Source organism: Euprymna scolopes, chromosome 22 (assembly GCF_053919585.1).
Source record: "Euprymna scolopes isolate OS-2025 chromosome 22, ASM5391958v1, whole genome shotgun sequence".
Taxonomy (NCBI): Eukaryota; Metazoa; Mollusca; class Cephalopoda; order Sepiida; family Sepiolidae; genus Euprymna; species Euprymna scolopes.
This window is the reverse complement of record NC_136503.1, coordinates 21,854-39,167: the sequence shown is the minus strand read 5'-3', so window position 1 is coordinate 39,167 and position 17,314 is coordinate 21,854. Positions and strand designations below refer to the sequence as shown.

The 17,314-nt window shown below is 31.5% G+C and overlaps 1 long non-coding RNA gene across 1 annotated transcript; it reads right to left on the bottom strand.

The window, feature by feature from the left end:
* Nucleotides 1-332: 332 nt before the first annotated feature.
* Nucleotides 333-15,435, bottom strand: LOC145243826 (uncharacterized). Its single transcript, XR_013862945.1, has 2 exons — nt 15,162-15,435; nt 333-3,508 (listed from the first exon to the last, which is right to left on the bottom strand). It is a non-coding gene; the product is annotated as an uncharacterized LOC145243826 (long non-coding RNA).
* Between the last annotated feature and the right edge of the window lie 1,879 nt (nt 15,436-17,314).

The window sequence follows — 17,314 nt, the reverse complement described above, 5'->3', positions numbered from 1 at the left end:
TTTGCAACAAAAACACATCTCTTCTCATAACACAGGCTTTAAAAGTACAGGCGATTTTGAGTTTGACTGACAGTTATGCAAAACAATTTTCAACGATAATGACTGACCCAATTTCTTACTTGTGTGTATGTTTTAATTTTTAAAACGAAACAATTCATTTATCAATGAATTACGTGTGTTGACTTGCTTTTACAACTGTTTCTTTTTTTCCATTCATATCTACGACTGTTCTTTGTTTTTCTTTTGTGGCATATCATCTCTTTTTTTAAGTACATTTTTTGTATGTAAGTATATGATTCTTTTCCTTTTCTTTTAAGTGTGATAAATGGTCTAGCATATTTTCGTACCTTTCTAAATAGATATTCGTGTGTGGGTGTTTTTATTATCATTATTGTTTTTTTTTTTCTTTGCAGCATATCGACATTTTTTTCTGTGTGAGAGTGTATGCTTTACTTTTTTTTACTGTGTGTATTTCGTCTAGCTAAGAACCTTAGTTGTTTCCGTGGTATACACAAGATTCATTTTTTTTTCCACACCCTTGTATGGGTGCACTGGAAAACAAACAACAAATCGATATAGATGTTGTATAGTGGGGTTTCATATTAAGAAGAGACAGAGGTGTTCATATTGGGCACATATATATAACAGATATAATGATGATGAGGGAGAGAAAAAAGGAGAGAGGGTGAGAGCTGCACAGTTATTATAACACAGATGGAGGGGAGATACATATTCTTGGAAGGGTTATGCAATGTTCATAAGATGTTTAACACATTACCTTTGAGTGTTGAAAGATGACACATGACAACAGTTACAAAAACACAATGATGATTCTTTATTCATTAGACCGGTCGAATGCTGATGACATCAGGAATTCAAATTTGGATCTACATGGTTAATCTTCTATACTTCGCTTCCAAAGGGTCAGCTGACCACTGACTGACTCTCAACACTCTCTGATTGACTCCCGATTCTTCTCAGACTGGCGCTGAGACTCGAACCCATAGAACTATATGGAGAATCATCCTTTGTCTATGACGTCAGAAGTGTTTTTAAAACGTGACTAATTCATGTGGTTATGCATGTTTGTCCAAAACACACTTCTGCAAACAAAGAATCCTTTCCTAACCTATTTTTTTTACATAACTTATTTTTTAACAATATATTTTTAATTTTCATTGTTCATTCTTTTACTGACATATTAAATATTCAGTTTTCTAAAAGAATAAACAATCAATTCTTTTTACGATATAAACAATATCTAAATATTTATAATAGAATTTAGCAATAGACCTTTTTAACATTCTGATTTCTAAAATTCTATTTCTTAACCTTGCTTACCAGGTTCGAGTTTTGGCTTATCCTAATATTTTCACTTATCTAATGTTCTTCTTATTTACATGGAAAGGGTACAGCCCTTTTCCTGTAACACTTGATTTTTATATGATCTACATAGATATTTGATTATGCCATTAAAGTTCTCTTTTATCTCTAAAACACTGAGTTAGAAAAGAAGTTGAGAACATTATTTCCAATTCATTATTTAAATATCTTATAGTATATCTTTCTTGTGGTCTCTTCATTTTACTAAATTCTAGGACAAGAATTCATCTAGTCTGGTGGACTATCCAGTTTTGTGCTGTTACTTTAAGTAACATCAATGGGAGTGCACCATTCCTTGTAAAAGCCGATATTATATGGAGGTGATATTATTTGGCCAGTGAATACTATGTAATTTTCAATATTTAGTCAGGGATTACTTGTAGGGAAAAGTATCCTTATGCCAGGTTGTCCTAAAAATGCCTGTAGAAAGAGACCTTAGACACTTGAAAATAGTTTCTAGTAGGCATTCAAGTTCTCTCTTGCATGTGTTTGTATATGACATTGTAAAATATTGTTGTGAAAGAATGAATCCTCACATACTTCAAACGAATATAGGTTCTTTCGCTTTATCAATTTTCTTATGATTTTTTTCTAGTTAGGGATATGGCATCCTTCCAGCTGTTAGATATTCACCTGCTATCTCATACATTCCAACTGAAAGATCTTTAAGTACAATTGTTGAATCTCTCTGGTTCTTGCTTGACCGGGTATATTTACCAAGTTGATTTAAATTCTTTTTCATGAGTCTGCTTTTTCCTATAATTACTGGAATGATGCATATTTTCGTAAGATTGGAGTTTATTTTCATGTCGTACATAAGACATTCACATTTCCTTTTTCTTCTCAGCTCAGTTTAACCTGGCATCATTGTGGACACTTCTAAGCTTTATTGATTATTTCCCTTTCTTATATCACTGTCAGGTTTAATAGTTCTGTTTTCAAGGTATGTAGCTATAGGAATTGCAGTCACAATAGATGGTGTAGGACTCATATCCAACTATTCTTTCTGGCATATATTCCCAGGACTTGCTGCTGTATTCAATATTCAACTTCTTAAAGATGGTCGAGTAGAGATATTTACACACTTCATTATGTCACATTGCATAATAGCCATCCCCAGAAGAACTTTACATATGCGTAGACATATGACGCTGTAAACTATTCTTATGAGAGAAAGAAGAGCCACATACTTCACATGAATATGGTTTCTCTCCTGTATGTGTTCGCATATGAATCAACATATTTGATTTTTTGGAGAAACATGAACCACATACTTCACAAGAATATGGTTTCTCTCCAGTATGTATTCGTATATGATCCTGTAAACTTTCTTTGTAAGGGAAAGACGAGTTACATATTTCACAAGAATATGGCTTATTTCCCGTATGTGTTCGCATATGCCTCAACACATGTGATTTTATTGAGAAACTCGAGCCACACACTTCACATGAATATGGTTTCTCTCCTGTATGTGTTCGCATATGCCTCAACATACTGTATTTCCTTGGGAATGATGAGCCACATACTTCACAAGAATATGGTTTCTCTCCCGTATGTGTTGACACATGACGCTGTAAAGTTTCCTTGAGAGAAAAAGAGGAACCACACACTTCACAAGAATATGGTTTCTCTCCTGTATGCGTTGATACATGCCGCTGTAAAGTTCCCTTGTAAGTAAAAGAGGAACCACATACTTCACAGGAATATGGTTTCCCGTTTGTATTTGCTTCTGTATTTTGTTTCTTATTCATTTCCAAGAGAAAAACAGATATTTTAGTGAAATATATCTTCTGATATAAAAATTAACAGAAATGAGAAATGCATACTTTAATTTGTATTAGTAAAAGATATTTTCCAAATAGTACATAAAGAAATATTTTACGATTTTTCACAAAAATTAAGAATATATATTGATATAAGGTGTGACCATTTACTACTTTTATATTAGTAGATTTACCTGCGTAAAATTGAGTAGGAATGATCAAGTCAGTATCTAAAGAGTGTAGTTCAAGTAATTTACATGAAAAATTCGAAATTTTATTCCTTAAAACATTTTCAAACAAGGGAATGAAGATCCATTTAACTCCAATAATTGTTTTGTGTTATATTTTGATTGCTCGAGATTCTGAAAATATAAAAGAACTTTAAAAAGATACATTTCAAGAAATTATATTAATTTTGTACATTTATTTGTTCAAACAGGATTAGTTTTTAAGATGCTCACAAAATGTTGACACACTTTCCTAAGTGCTAACATTAATTCATTCTTTAGTTTGTTCAAAAAAATCACTACCCTCAGTTAGCGATATCTATTTAGAATCTAAAGACATGGTATGTAGTGATTCTTTCTAAAACAGAGCACTGAGTTTCCTGAGATTTGAGTGGAAAAAACATTTCAGAAAATGACCAAAATATGCAGTGTTCCTCCTACTATTGTATAGTCACCAAAAAGGTGACATGTTACATGTTTGTTGTATATAAAACCCCTAAAAGCATATATATTTTATTATTTGAACATGTGCATGTTAATACATGTGTCTTTGTAACCTATTTACATGTTTGATGTGTATATACTTGTTTTAATCATATATATGTGGCCTAACTGAATGTCTGTTATGCTGTTGAGTTCTTGGTGTATATACAAAGATAATTCACATTACATTAACTTGGGACTAATCTTTTTCTTTCTGATGGCTCATTTCTTCAGATGACTTTCTCCTCATCAGACGGGCTGCAACAAAGAAGCATTTCCTCAGACAGACAAACACAACATCACCGGTTACAAATATATTCATTTTATTCTTTTTGTTCCAGTCGAGTCCTGCAAACCCTTTGTTCTCTATCCCATCTTATTTGCTTGTGCTCACTTCTCACACACCTATCCTTCTCCAATCTTAGATACTAACTGCTCCAACAAACATTCTGACCAGCTGACTATTATGTCACATGTTAAATAACACATATCCCTAACTCATCAGCTATCAAATCTAAACTAATGTTTTTCTATTTCTTTCAGTTAAAATTCACAGCTATAAATATAATTCGATTTTTAATAATTTCAGAAACAATGTTGATAATAGTTAAAATTCCTATCCAACTAAATTTTCAAAACATAATTCTTAAATTATATTTTGGTGAAATCCTGACAATCGATGCTCAGAGCGCTCTATACATTATTACTACTGCCTTAAATATCAACAAAAACGCATACAAGTCATGGAGAATTTGTGTACTTTCATGTTTTATTTCTATATGAGATTCAACTAAATCTACTAGATCAATTGATGTAAATACTCATATGATACAGAACAAAAATGTACAAACAAGATATATATATATATATATATATATATATATATATATATATATATATTCTGTGACTTTCAGATCAGGATTAGTAATTTGTATTATTTGCATACTGTACTGGCTAAAATTCAGTTTTAAGTAAAACTCTCCAGGAAATTGACGGTCCAACCTTTAGTGTGAATGATACTAAGAATACAAGATTCCCACATTTCATTCTAGAAAAACTGTGTGGGGTTCCTACAAAAACTTTCTGGTAAGGTTGATTGCTGAAATAGTTCAAATAATGAATAAAATAGACCGACTCCTTAAACCATTAATTACATTCTAACATAAGGCTATAGATTGATGAGCTTAGCTTTATTTGCTAATGCATAGGGTCTATCGACTAATAAACTATTCTCATTTTCTACCGATAATAATGTCATTAAACTAAAGAAAGTTAAATTTATAAACTTGAGAAATTGCAACTTAAAAAACTCATTGTAAGGATCAAATATATTCGATTGAATCACAATTAATGCTTAAATTTTGATTCTATCAAATAAAACAACAAACTAAAGTATAACAGATGTGATAAAACATTTCTACTGTATCATAGATTTTGGCTTGGATGAAATATCAATAAAAGTCACATTTTTAATGGCATCAGAACACTTTTTCTTACTAGTGAATTACTATATATCAAAGCTCAAAGACAACTTGAGGATAAGGAATCATGAGTTTCAATATTTCAGTGAGACAGCAATGTAATGATCAATAATGGTGAACATTTGACTTTTTTAAAGGATGGTTCAACAAGAACTGATTTACATCATATTTCAAAACGACCATGTTATAGTATGCTGGACATAAGCAGCAGGGTAATTTGTTACACAGACGAGTAGTTTTAGAAAAGAAACATTGCTCATGAAACTATTTCAGTGGCTGTAGATAGACGTGTATTCATTGTGAATATTACACTGTGGGAACCATAGACTAGAGTTCAGTCAAGCACCTGCCATGGATGTAACGATAGAGTATTATAGTAAACGATTTTTTTCAACCTTTATATAATTCATTCACACTTTGGATTGCAGATACATTTTGGACCTTACAGAGTACAACTTAGTGGTTTTATATATATATTATCAAATTTAATTGACTTTTGGGATTACAGTTTCTTCCATTTAAACCTATTGATTGTTTGATATGTTAAAATTTAACTAACATTTTGGATTTTAATATAGTAGATTTCACACTTCAGATTCCAGACGCTTTCTGTTTTTCTTTGTGGGGTACAACTTAATTCATTAATTATTTGATTCTTTTTACTTTAATTCCTTTATAAAATTTAATTCTATTGAAAATGCTTTTTTCATTCACAAAACTTTTTTAATATTTTAAATTTTCTATTAATCAATGATACATGTTTTTACTAATGTTTATCCTTTGATGAAAAGTGTGTATCTTTGGAAATTCTGGGTTAAGAATTTTTCTTTATTATAATTCCTTGTTTGAATTTTTGATGAATTCATAAATACTAAAATTTATTCAATTTTATCACCAACTTTTCTTATTTTTAATTTCTCTATTTATTAGATTAAGCTTTCTGTTACCGCAACAGTTTCTAATACAAAGATATCTATCTTTGAAATATTTATTGTTTGTATATACATATGAACTTTAATTTCAATTGACATCATCTAATATTTCTAATAGTAATCTACCTTTAATATGTTAATGTACTGTACTAGATTATGAAAGATGCTGTTTTCTTTACTAACTTCACCTTTCGTGCTGCATAAAACCTAAGTAGTGTTTTTATACTTTGTGCCTTTTTTAATACTTAATAATATCAGTACTAGCAATGATGTCTGAGATTTGACATGCATAGCTACACAAATGTTCAAAAGATAGAACAAACTATTTTTGTGGGGGTGAACAATTTATTGCAGGTTTCATATTTGTGTATAACTAAATTCGACATGATAAATGTAAACTTATTTGCTGCTGCTGATTTGCTATTCAAGCAATTTTGGAACGTTATTTGAGCAAACTGCCTTCAGGTTATCTGGGCTCATTTGTGCAAAATATCACAAATGTCTTCCAGTTATTGTTGAAAAAAAACAATAAAATGAATTTAATCATAATTATAACAAAGAGTTTACTTTTAGCAAATATCTTTTTAGATCCATACCAAAAATAAACTCAATTTTTTAAAATATATTTCTTCTTAAGCTTGAAAAAAAACATAGAAACGTTTCAAATAAAATCAATACTACATAAAAGTAAATAAGAACACAAGTAATTATATACATAAAAAATCATTTTTCTACACAAAAATATATTGACATTTCTACACACGAATATGTTGATAGTACATAATTTTAAAAATTATAAGCGATACTTCATGAAAAAAGCCTTAACGACAAAGACAAATATTTTTTTCTAATCCAATGTCGTCATTTTGTGAGAACTGGATTTTACTCACATTTAAAACATACTATACCTTGGGGGACAAGAAAATAGCTATTCTTTTTTTACTTATTTTTTTTTTGCTGCTGATTCTATACTCATATAATTTAAGCATGTTATTGAAGCAACGTGATTATCATCACATTCAGTCCAAGTACCAATCGTAATAAGAAAATCTTTGTAAAAAGTAAACAAACATTTTTATAGTAAAAAAAATTGAATACCAGTAAGATTAACAACAAAAATACAGCTTCTATAGGTTTAAAGGAAGATATTTGTTTACATTTACACCTTTTTAATTATTTAAAAATTAATAACAACAAATTATTCAATACCCTCCCAAAAATGAAGCAGTGCTCAATCATGAATGTGAACTTTTTAAATACATGTCATAAAACTTTTTAAAATTGTCTTTTCTATTTAGAGAAATGAACAAAATCGATTTTTAATAAAACTGAAATTGATTCAATATTAAAAAAAGAAATAAGGAATAACAAGAATTAATTAAAAAAAGAACAGTAATTTACTTCCCTCCCTACAAGGGAAGTTAGACACTAGGTTGATGTTAACTGTGGGAAAAATCCAGTTCATCAAAAGAGGAATAGTAAATTAGAAAAAAATGCTAGTCTTTCTGCTTCATGCAGTACTAATTATATTTTTTAAGTTACAATACCAACATATTTTTGTACTGAAAATGTTGATCTTAATGTATATAAATACTTGGGTTCCTATTTACTTTGTTTTTGAATTACAAAAAGTTCTAACTTTTACGTTATGTAGATTTGTTATTGTGTTAAAAAATTCAAACTTTAACGAAAAGTCATTTGTGAGATTTAGTTTGTGTAGTGTGATATACATTGATTTGCATATCAATGTGGCTTCCCCCCCCCCCCCAAGCCATAAAAAAACCTGAAGTTTGGAGATCAGGAGAATCAAGTTCTTGGAACTGAATTGAACAGGTCGGAGTGTGGAATGTCATATGAATGCAGAGAACATTTCCTTTTTTTTCAATTACAAGATATTTTGGCATGAAATATAAAGACGATGCAACGTAAACAAAACTGGAATTTGTGAAAATTGAAAGCATCAAGAAATGAAAAGATTAAAATGATTCACATTGAACTTTGAAAATTGAAAGCAAGAAATGGAAATATCAAAACGATTTGCATAAAACTTTGAAAATTGAAAGTGTTGAGAAATGGAAAGACTGAAATGTGATTTGAGTAAGACTTTTTTCTAATCGTCGTTGTATAATAGAAAATTATGATTCGACTGATTTTTGTGTTTGAAAAGCTAATAAAGTATAGCATTGTTTGAGAATCCAGTAAAGTCTAGCAGTGTTTGAGAATCTAGTAAAGGCCAGTAGAGTTTGAGAATCTAGTAAAGCCTAGTAGTGTTTGAAAAGCTAGTAAAGTCTAGTGGTGTTTGAGAGGCTAGTAGTGGCTAGCGGTGTTTGAGAGGCTAGTAGTGTCTAGCAGTGTTTGAGAGGCTAGTAGTGCCTAGCTGTGTTTGTGAAGCTAGTAGTATCTAGCAGTGTTTGCAAAGCTATTAATGTCTAGCAGTGTGCGCAAAGCTATCAGTGTCTAGCAGTGTGCGCAAAGCTATCAGTGTCTAGCAGTGTGCGCAAAGCTATCAGTGTCTAGCAGTGTGCGCAAAGCTATTAGTCTCTAGCAGTATTTGCAAAGCTAGTAGCGTCTAGCAGTGTTTGAAGTTGATGCGAGTGCCGATCTGGGTACAGGGTTATGAGAGGATCTTTAAAAATGATAAGGGGTGTAATTTGATATGCATTGATTTGCCTATCAATGTGGCTTTACCCCCAAATAGTCGTTATATAAAACCTGAAGTCTAGAGGTCAGGAGAGTTGAGTTCTTGGAAGTACATTGAATAAATCAGTGTGTGGAATATTGTACAAACGTTGAGAACATTTTTGTTTTTAAATTACAATTTGAACATTTTTGTATGCTGTTTTTTCAGTGAATATTTAAAAAAATTGAGTTTGGAAAATATTAAATTTAAGTATGCACCTAAAATGATATTTGCCAAAAAATAAACTCATGGTCCCCAGTTGCGACTAAATGCTTAATTGCTTATTTCAACAATACTACAAGAAATATAAACAATATTTTCCATTGAATGGCCTAATCTGAAATCAGTTTGCTTAAATGGCATGCCAAAGTTGCCTAAATAGCAAATCAGTAGCAATAGGTAGTCGTGTCTAGATTCATGCCTAATTTAGTCATATATAAATAGTAAAATCTTTTATGTATACTAAATTAGGCAAAAAAATGTACCACTGCTTGTTTGCTAGTAACACAACTTCAGCATGTCTTTCAAACAAACTACTTTTAGGCAATTTGGGCTCATCAATGTAAAATATTGTTTTTGCAGTATTGTTGCAATAAACAATAAAACAGATTTAGTCACAACTTTCAGCGGAGAGTTTATTTTAGGCAAGTATCTTTTTAGTTCCATACCTCAAAAGGTACTCACTAAAAGTGAACCCTCGATTTTTTAATGTTTTCAGCAAAAAATACAAAATTTTTCCAACTAAATCTTATAAGTGACTTTTTCCTTTAAAATGTAAAAATTTTTAACAAAATAACAAGTATGCATAAAACCATATTAGAATCATATTTAAATTAGTTTTCTGAAATTCTCATGTCAGAAATGAAAACCAATCTTCGAAAACAAATGAAGATATTGTTTTATTTTCAGACTTAGGGGAAATATGTTTAAAAATATGAGTGAAATGTAAAAAACAAGTCATGTCCTTTTAAGTAAAAATAAAAAATTATTTGTTTAGTATTTTAAAATCATAAATGTTTTATAGAATTTTTTGTCAGGCTTAAATATATCGAGAGTTTACTTTTGGCAACTATCTTTTAAGGTCTTACCAAAATTAAACACTCGATTTAATATAATTGTGATAAAACAAAAAAGTTTTTGAAAACTTTAAAAATGGATTAGTTTATTGCTAGTCAACTGAGACACTCCTTATGAAAAATACACTGGAACTTGTTTTTTTTTTCTTTTCACGTTTGACTCATATTTTTTAAATATATTTTCTTTAAGTTTAAAATAAATTATTTATGTTTTTTACAAAAAAAAATCATCAGTTTGTCAACATTAAAATCGATTACTTCTTGTTTTTGATATAAGAATTACAGAAAAATACTGTAAATGACTAAATATGATCAGAATTTTATTTGGTGCAGATTTGATATTGTATTAAAAAAGAATTTTCAGACATAAAAAATCGAGTTTTTGCTTTTTTTTGGCAAATATGATTTGGGGTTTTGCCAAACCTTAATTAAAAAAGAATAGTTATTTGCTTGCCTTTCTACTAGGGTATACTGAAACACACATTTGGTTTTAAATGTGCATAAATCCAAATCTACCAAAAGGGGCACACTTAATTGGAAAAAAAAATTGTCTCACTCTTTAAGAAATTTTCTTTTATGCTATACTAATTATAAGTTTTTAACGTTACAATATTAACATATTTATGTGTAGGAAATGTTGATTTCAATATATATTACCAGTGTTCCTGTTTACTTTTTCTAAGGTTACAATCAGGATTCGGTTCTGAGGTTCGGGAAGAAATGAGTCACTCACTCGACAACAGCACATTTCTGCCCTCTTCTCTTCCAATAGACCACATGTGGCATCTCACCAACAATGTCACACCGCACAATCTGAACGTCAGCAACATGAAATCCATTTCAAGAGATGTTCACGGCTGCTTTCTTTTGTGCTCCCTCCAGGGAATTTTTCCCAGCTTTTATATCCTCCTATCTAGAAAAAAAAGGAAGAGACAGGAAAAAAATAGCTTCTCTCATCATGCCCTGCCTTCCCAAGATGTCCTTTGTGTATATAAATGAGCTAGCCATCCTTTCTTTCTTCTTTCCCAAAGAGCGATGCAGATACGCCCGGTACGTTTTTTTTCCGAACCATATACCCCACACTTTTTACAATGATTTTCTACGTTTACATTTTATTATTGTGTTACAAAATGTAAAATTTTTAAAAACAAGGCCACTTGTAAGATATACCTTAAACATTTTTGTATTTTTTTTTTTTTCAGGCTTAAGATGGATTTTTTTTAATCTGGTTTATTTTTTGTAAATATCTTATGTTTAGACTGCAAGAAATATTTACAATATTTTGTGCTCATGGGTCCACATCATCTGAAAGCAACATGTTGGAGTTGCTTGAATAGCAATCAGCAGCAGTATTTTTCAGATAACAATGAGGAGGATCTTAGTTATTTTCATCAATTAAAAAAATTTTTAATTTTCACCGCTATGAAAAGGTGTTTCTTTCATCTGTGCATTTTTAATTGGAATCATTCAAGAATTTCTTGTCCATTTTGATGCAAAAACGCCAAGGAGCTTCCTTATTTTCATATATTTAATTTTCAAAGTTTCACCAATACAGAAAGGCGTTTCTTTTGCTGTGCCTTTGTAACACATATTCATATTCAGAATATGGACTATGCTATTTTTTAGATAGAACTTTCAACTTGAATTCAATTTTATGGTAACTTTTATTTATTCAATTTGGAGGTGAAAGTACAAAATAGTTAACCCTTCCTCTCCATATAAAGAACAGGTTTCTGAACAACATTATTTCAACATGGTCCATATTCTGCATAAGTACCCATATCAGAAATCTAATGAAAAGGTGAGATTTTCCACAATTTATAGGCTGTATGCCTCAACAAATTTTGTAATTTATCTCAAAACTCGTTAATCTCCATTAAATTCTTAGATGTCTATTTTACATACGTACTAAAAAATAATTTATTTTTCTATAAACACTAAAAATTTTATTCCAAAATGGTAATTTCATATTTTTTTGTGAAATTTAAAAAGCAGCATGGTGAGGGCTTAGATTCCATTAAAAAATGCAAGGTTGGCTTGTATTGTACATTCATAGGTACGTACAATTTAATGATGGAAACTGATAAAGGGACATGCTCTGTAGAGTCGGCTTATCATACTTTTTTCAAGTTTCTGATTACTTTTTGACTGTGTTTGAAAGATTAAAGCCGAAAGAATAAAATAACAAATAAAAAACATTGTTCTTTTACATAGAAATAGTTTAATTAGTCCCTAAATAAGAGAGTTTGGAAACAGATCAAGCTCTGCACAATAAAAACAGACAAAGCATCGCACATAAGTTCGAAGGAAGTCCAAAATGGCAGAAAGTCAATCTAATTCCAAAATTTATAGAGGAATTGAAACATTATTATACCTTAAATTCTGCAATTTTTGAAGATTATAAAAATATCTATTAATTTAGGTAATCTTATTTGTTTTAATAAAAAGGAAATTGTTGTTTAATTATTTTTTTACATTATTACTTGATTTATTCTCAAGCAAATTGTAACAATAAATTAAATTAGTTGTTTTAAAATAAAAGTAAAAGTGCCTTTTAAGTGTGAAAAAATTCAATTAAAATCACTGATTACACTAACAATTTATTATTTGAAAAAATAGGCAAAAATAGAATATGGAGTGTGGGATACAAATCCAGTCTGTTTTTTTGTTTGTTTGTTTGTTTTTTAATGTTGCTCATCTGTATTTCTCCAAATTAATCGTTATTAAAATAATACCATTTTTCAAATATTTTTTTAATAGTGATGCTGAATCTCAATTTTTCCATTAAAATTTTTTTTTTTTTTTACAGGATTATAAAATAAATTTCTGATGCTGATGTTTACACCATCACGCATACAAAAAATATAATATTATATTTGAAAATTTTATGAGAATTGTTATAATTAACATCGCATGAAAAATTTTTAAAAAATTATATTAATTTTTTGGTGAAAATATTGAATATATAATGCTTAAATCAATGATATCGATAGTTCGAGAAATTAATTTTTCTTCAAGTTATATTGATTTCATTAACACGAATCGGGTTTGTTTTTGTAACATTCGTAAAATATTTAAAAAAAATTTTTTTCTAATTATTAACATCAGCTTTATTTTTATATTAAAAGAAAACAAGCATAAATCTATGCATTTTTATAGTATTTAAAACTTTACAAAAGTAATATATTTTGACAAAAAAATTTTAAGAAATAATATGTTATTGTTAATTAATAAATATTGAAAATGTAGTTAGATTTGATTGATTTCCTGCGTTTTGGTGAATTATTAAATGAAGGGAGAGGTAAAAATGTTTATGTATTTTAGGGACCTGCCATTTATTTTGTACATACGAAGACATCCACTAGGTGTATCAGAAACGGTCATTAAAAATGATGTGATAAGAACTTTAATAATTCAACTTACTATCTTTCGAAGCTTATAACTACTTGAAAAATGTAATTCAACCCCTAATTTCTTTTCAATTAAAGGAGCAAAGACCAAAATTAAAAAAAAATAACAGGTTTAATAGCAAATTATGCAATATTTGTTTAAAATCGGTTTTCTTTAAAAAAAGATTTAAAGAAAATCAACGAAATTTTACTTACTTCGATTATAAAAATATATATAAATTCCAAAAAATCACTTACCTATAGAAAATACTATTCAATGAATACTTCAATTCTTCATTGTTAAGAATTTATCCATATTTATATTTTATATTCCATGTCCTTTTTTAATAAAATACTTTTTTTAAGCAAGTATTCAAAAGAACGCGCAATCAGATGTGTTTCACAGTGTTTTTTTTTTTTTTTACAAGGTGGTCACCACTTATCAAGGCCCGGAAGCCACTCGGGGATAAGGGTTATTGCATGTACAGTGCGTTAATGTTGAAATAACGAGAGACAAATGTCTGCTTTTTTTGCGTTGAATCTTCAGTGGTGCTAAGCGTCACAATTAATTTCTCTCTCTATTGCGTGTTGTAGACCAAAATTAGTATTTTGGGCCCACTGTACTTGAAAACTGAACACATTCACTTAATAGTTTTTGCCGTTTAAAAACAAACCCACTCTGCCGATTTTTTTATTATTATTTTCTTAATGAAATACATGAGTTTTTAAATAATATATTTTATTTCTACTTTATCGAGTGAATTTTTTTTAATATCTAAAAAAAGAAAAGATTGAACGAAATAGAAAAAAATGTCGTCAGCATCCGATATTTACTTGACTCATCACATGAGCTTTCACTTAAAAAATATCAACGTGGTTTAAAAAAAAAAAGGTTTTACACTTTGGACTTTACAGGTAAATTTTTAAAAAATACTTCTTTTTTGTTTTAAATTAGAATATTTTATTTATTGATCTTTTATCTTCAATTTGTGATATATAAAACTTTGGTGCGTAAATTAATTATTTACTTTTTACAAGACATTTCAAAATGGAGGGGGGTGAATTTAAAAACGTTTGTCTAAAATATTATATTCGGTTTATTGGGAAGAGCATAAAATTTCACATTGACCCTGAAAATATCGTAAAAATTTAACCAATAGAAAATTTTTTATAGATTTTTAAAGTTTAAAAATTGAAAAAAATTAACTCATAAACTTCAATTGATTTCATTACGTAAAAAACATGGAGTCATGAACGCACGCAGGCACTTTGTAATGTTGAGAAAACTTGAAGCACTTACCTGCGACTCTCAGGAAGAGTGGCAGCAAAACCTTTTGTGTGGGCGATGCCTCTTTTTATATTGGTAGATGTTACATTTAACTTATTTGATTGGCTAACTGGATTATAAGAGGGGTGGAGTGAACTGAATTTTGGTTGTGATTTCAGTTTGGGATTGGAGTTGAAGGAAATTGAATCGTTACCCTTATTACCAGACCGACAAGGTTCTACAATTTTTACCTAGTCACAGGTCGCAACAAACCCTTGTTGCAAAATCCTTGTTAACCTTGGAAGCATATTCCATAACGAAAATAAACAACCCACATTTAAAAGAGAAATTACGATTTTTTTTTTTTTTTCGCAGTTTTGTGTTAGGGGTGTCAAAAATTCCACAAAAATTCTGATACACCTAGACCACTGCAGTAAAAAAAAAAAAAAAAAAAAGCAACTAAATTCAAGTAATACTTACATTTGACAATTTGGTTTTCGAATGATTTATCTGTTTTAAAGAAAGAAATAATGATAAGATGTATTAATTAAACGTGACAAGTTTAACGGGTGGAACTTAACATTCAAAATGGCGATTGGAAAAATAGGTTCGCAGAAAATAAAAAGGGAGATAAATTTAAATCAACAATTTCGAAATAAGGCCGATCTTTTAGCTGAATATTACGAGTAAAAATAATATTATTTTATTAATCAAAATATTTTGGTACTCATGCAGAGAGTTATCCGTGCTGAAATAATAACGTTATTTAAAAAGCCATTCTTAACATAGGGAGGGGGTGTTTTGGGCCCTCTTGCACTTTAGGCAAATGGAAATTAGGAAGATAGAAAAGGAACAGCAGTCGTCAGACACCGGTTGAAAGAATGCCATTGATTGGATAGAGAAATTATAACGTCATTTTATAAATAAACAATTTCTTAAACAATTTTTTTACGCGTAATTTTAATTAATTAGAAACGATAAAAAGATACGATATTGAAATTGACAGTATTAGAAAACAATTTTTTTTAAATAAATGATTGTTTTAGAAATAAATAAATACATGCATGATAAAAAAGTATCTTCTTTTTATTTAGTATAAAGCAGTTTTTTTTTTTTAACCAACCAAAGATAATTATAACTAATATTGTTCTCTGATACATATTATTATACGCGGAAATATTTGTGTCGATTTCCTTCTCCGCCACACAAATTCCAACAAATGTAAAGTGAACATTTCTTTCGTAGTTCCTAATAGGCTACGCAGTTTCCTTTTTCCGGCTACGGTTAGTCTCACACTCCCCCCTGGTCTCCAGATCACATACGTGACACGGCGGACGTGGCCGTTTGATTCGAGCACTCCTGCGGAGGGGTATTGCCGGGACTTCCTCATTGGAGCTCTCAGAAGTGGCATCGGAAGCATCAGCATCAGCATTAGAGCTCGCAGTTGAGTCATCAGGTTCGTGGGGCACAGGTTGGATCCATCGCTCATCGTCGGATGACTCGCTCCTTCCACTGCTCGCAGTTGAGTCACCAGGTTTGTGGGGCACGGGTTGGATCCATCGCTCATCGTCAGATGACTCGCTACTTCCACTGCTCGCCGATTGGTCAGCGCTTAGAGCGGGCCGGACATCCCTTACGTGGTGCGGAGTATCATCGACTAGTATGGCCTGTTCACTGATGACGCCGGTGACCCGCCCCCTCCAAAAGCTGCTGGTGTACCGGCCGCCGGGTGGCTTCACCCAGACTGTGTCTCCCACTTGGTACGTCCCCTGGGGTTCTCGTTGGTCGGGTAGACACACTTCAACGTCCTTGACGCGCACGTGGTAGTGATGAATTGCATCAGCGGGCGCACTGCCGCCAGTCACGGCGTCCTTAGGCGTTGTGTTGTATCTATAAACTGCCTCCGCGATCGTACACTTCTTCCTGGCCGCGATCCTCTTCACGGTTCGGTGGCACCGCTCTGCTATGCCGTTGCCGCTCGGCACATACGCGCATCGGTGTCGAAGGCGGATCCCCCAGTTGTCCATAAAATGCCTAAATTCCCTGCTGCAGAATGCCGTGTCGTTATCCGTGAGGATCTCCTCAGGCGGCCCCCTTTCGTAGAATATGGATTCCAATTCATGGATGACACTGGTGGAATCCTGCCTCGCTAATTGGCGCCAAATAGCGAACCTCGTTGGCCCGCAGTCTATCAGCGTGAGGAAGTGTTGACTGCCGTAGTGGGTTATATCCATACCCAACCGACTCCAAGTCGCGTCCACTCCTAGCTGTCCTTTCCGCCATCTGGCTGGGGCGGGGTCGATGGACTGGCACGTTTGGCACTCCCTGACCACTGCTCTTACTGCGCTTTTTGGTATTGATGGTCTAGCCAACTTCACAAAGTAGTAGGTCCATTGTACTCCGGGGTGCCCACTGTCGTGATGTATCTTCCTGATTTCGTCCTCCTCGACGGAGGCAGCACACAGAGGCAATGGCTTAGCTTCTTTCTTCATAGCCTCATACCATCTCCGTGGTACCCGAGTGAGCTTGTCGGCGAGGTTGTAGTCCGAGGTGACGAGCACTACGTCTACGGACAGGTTGTACTCCGTCACCAGTTTTTTCACAGTCTCCAGCCTTCGTCTTATCAGCATTTC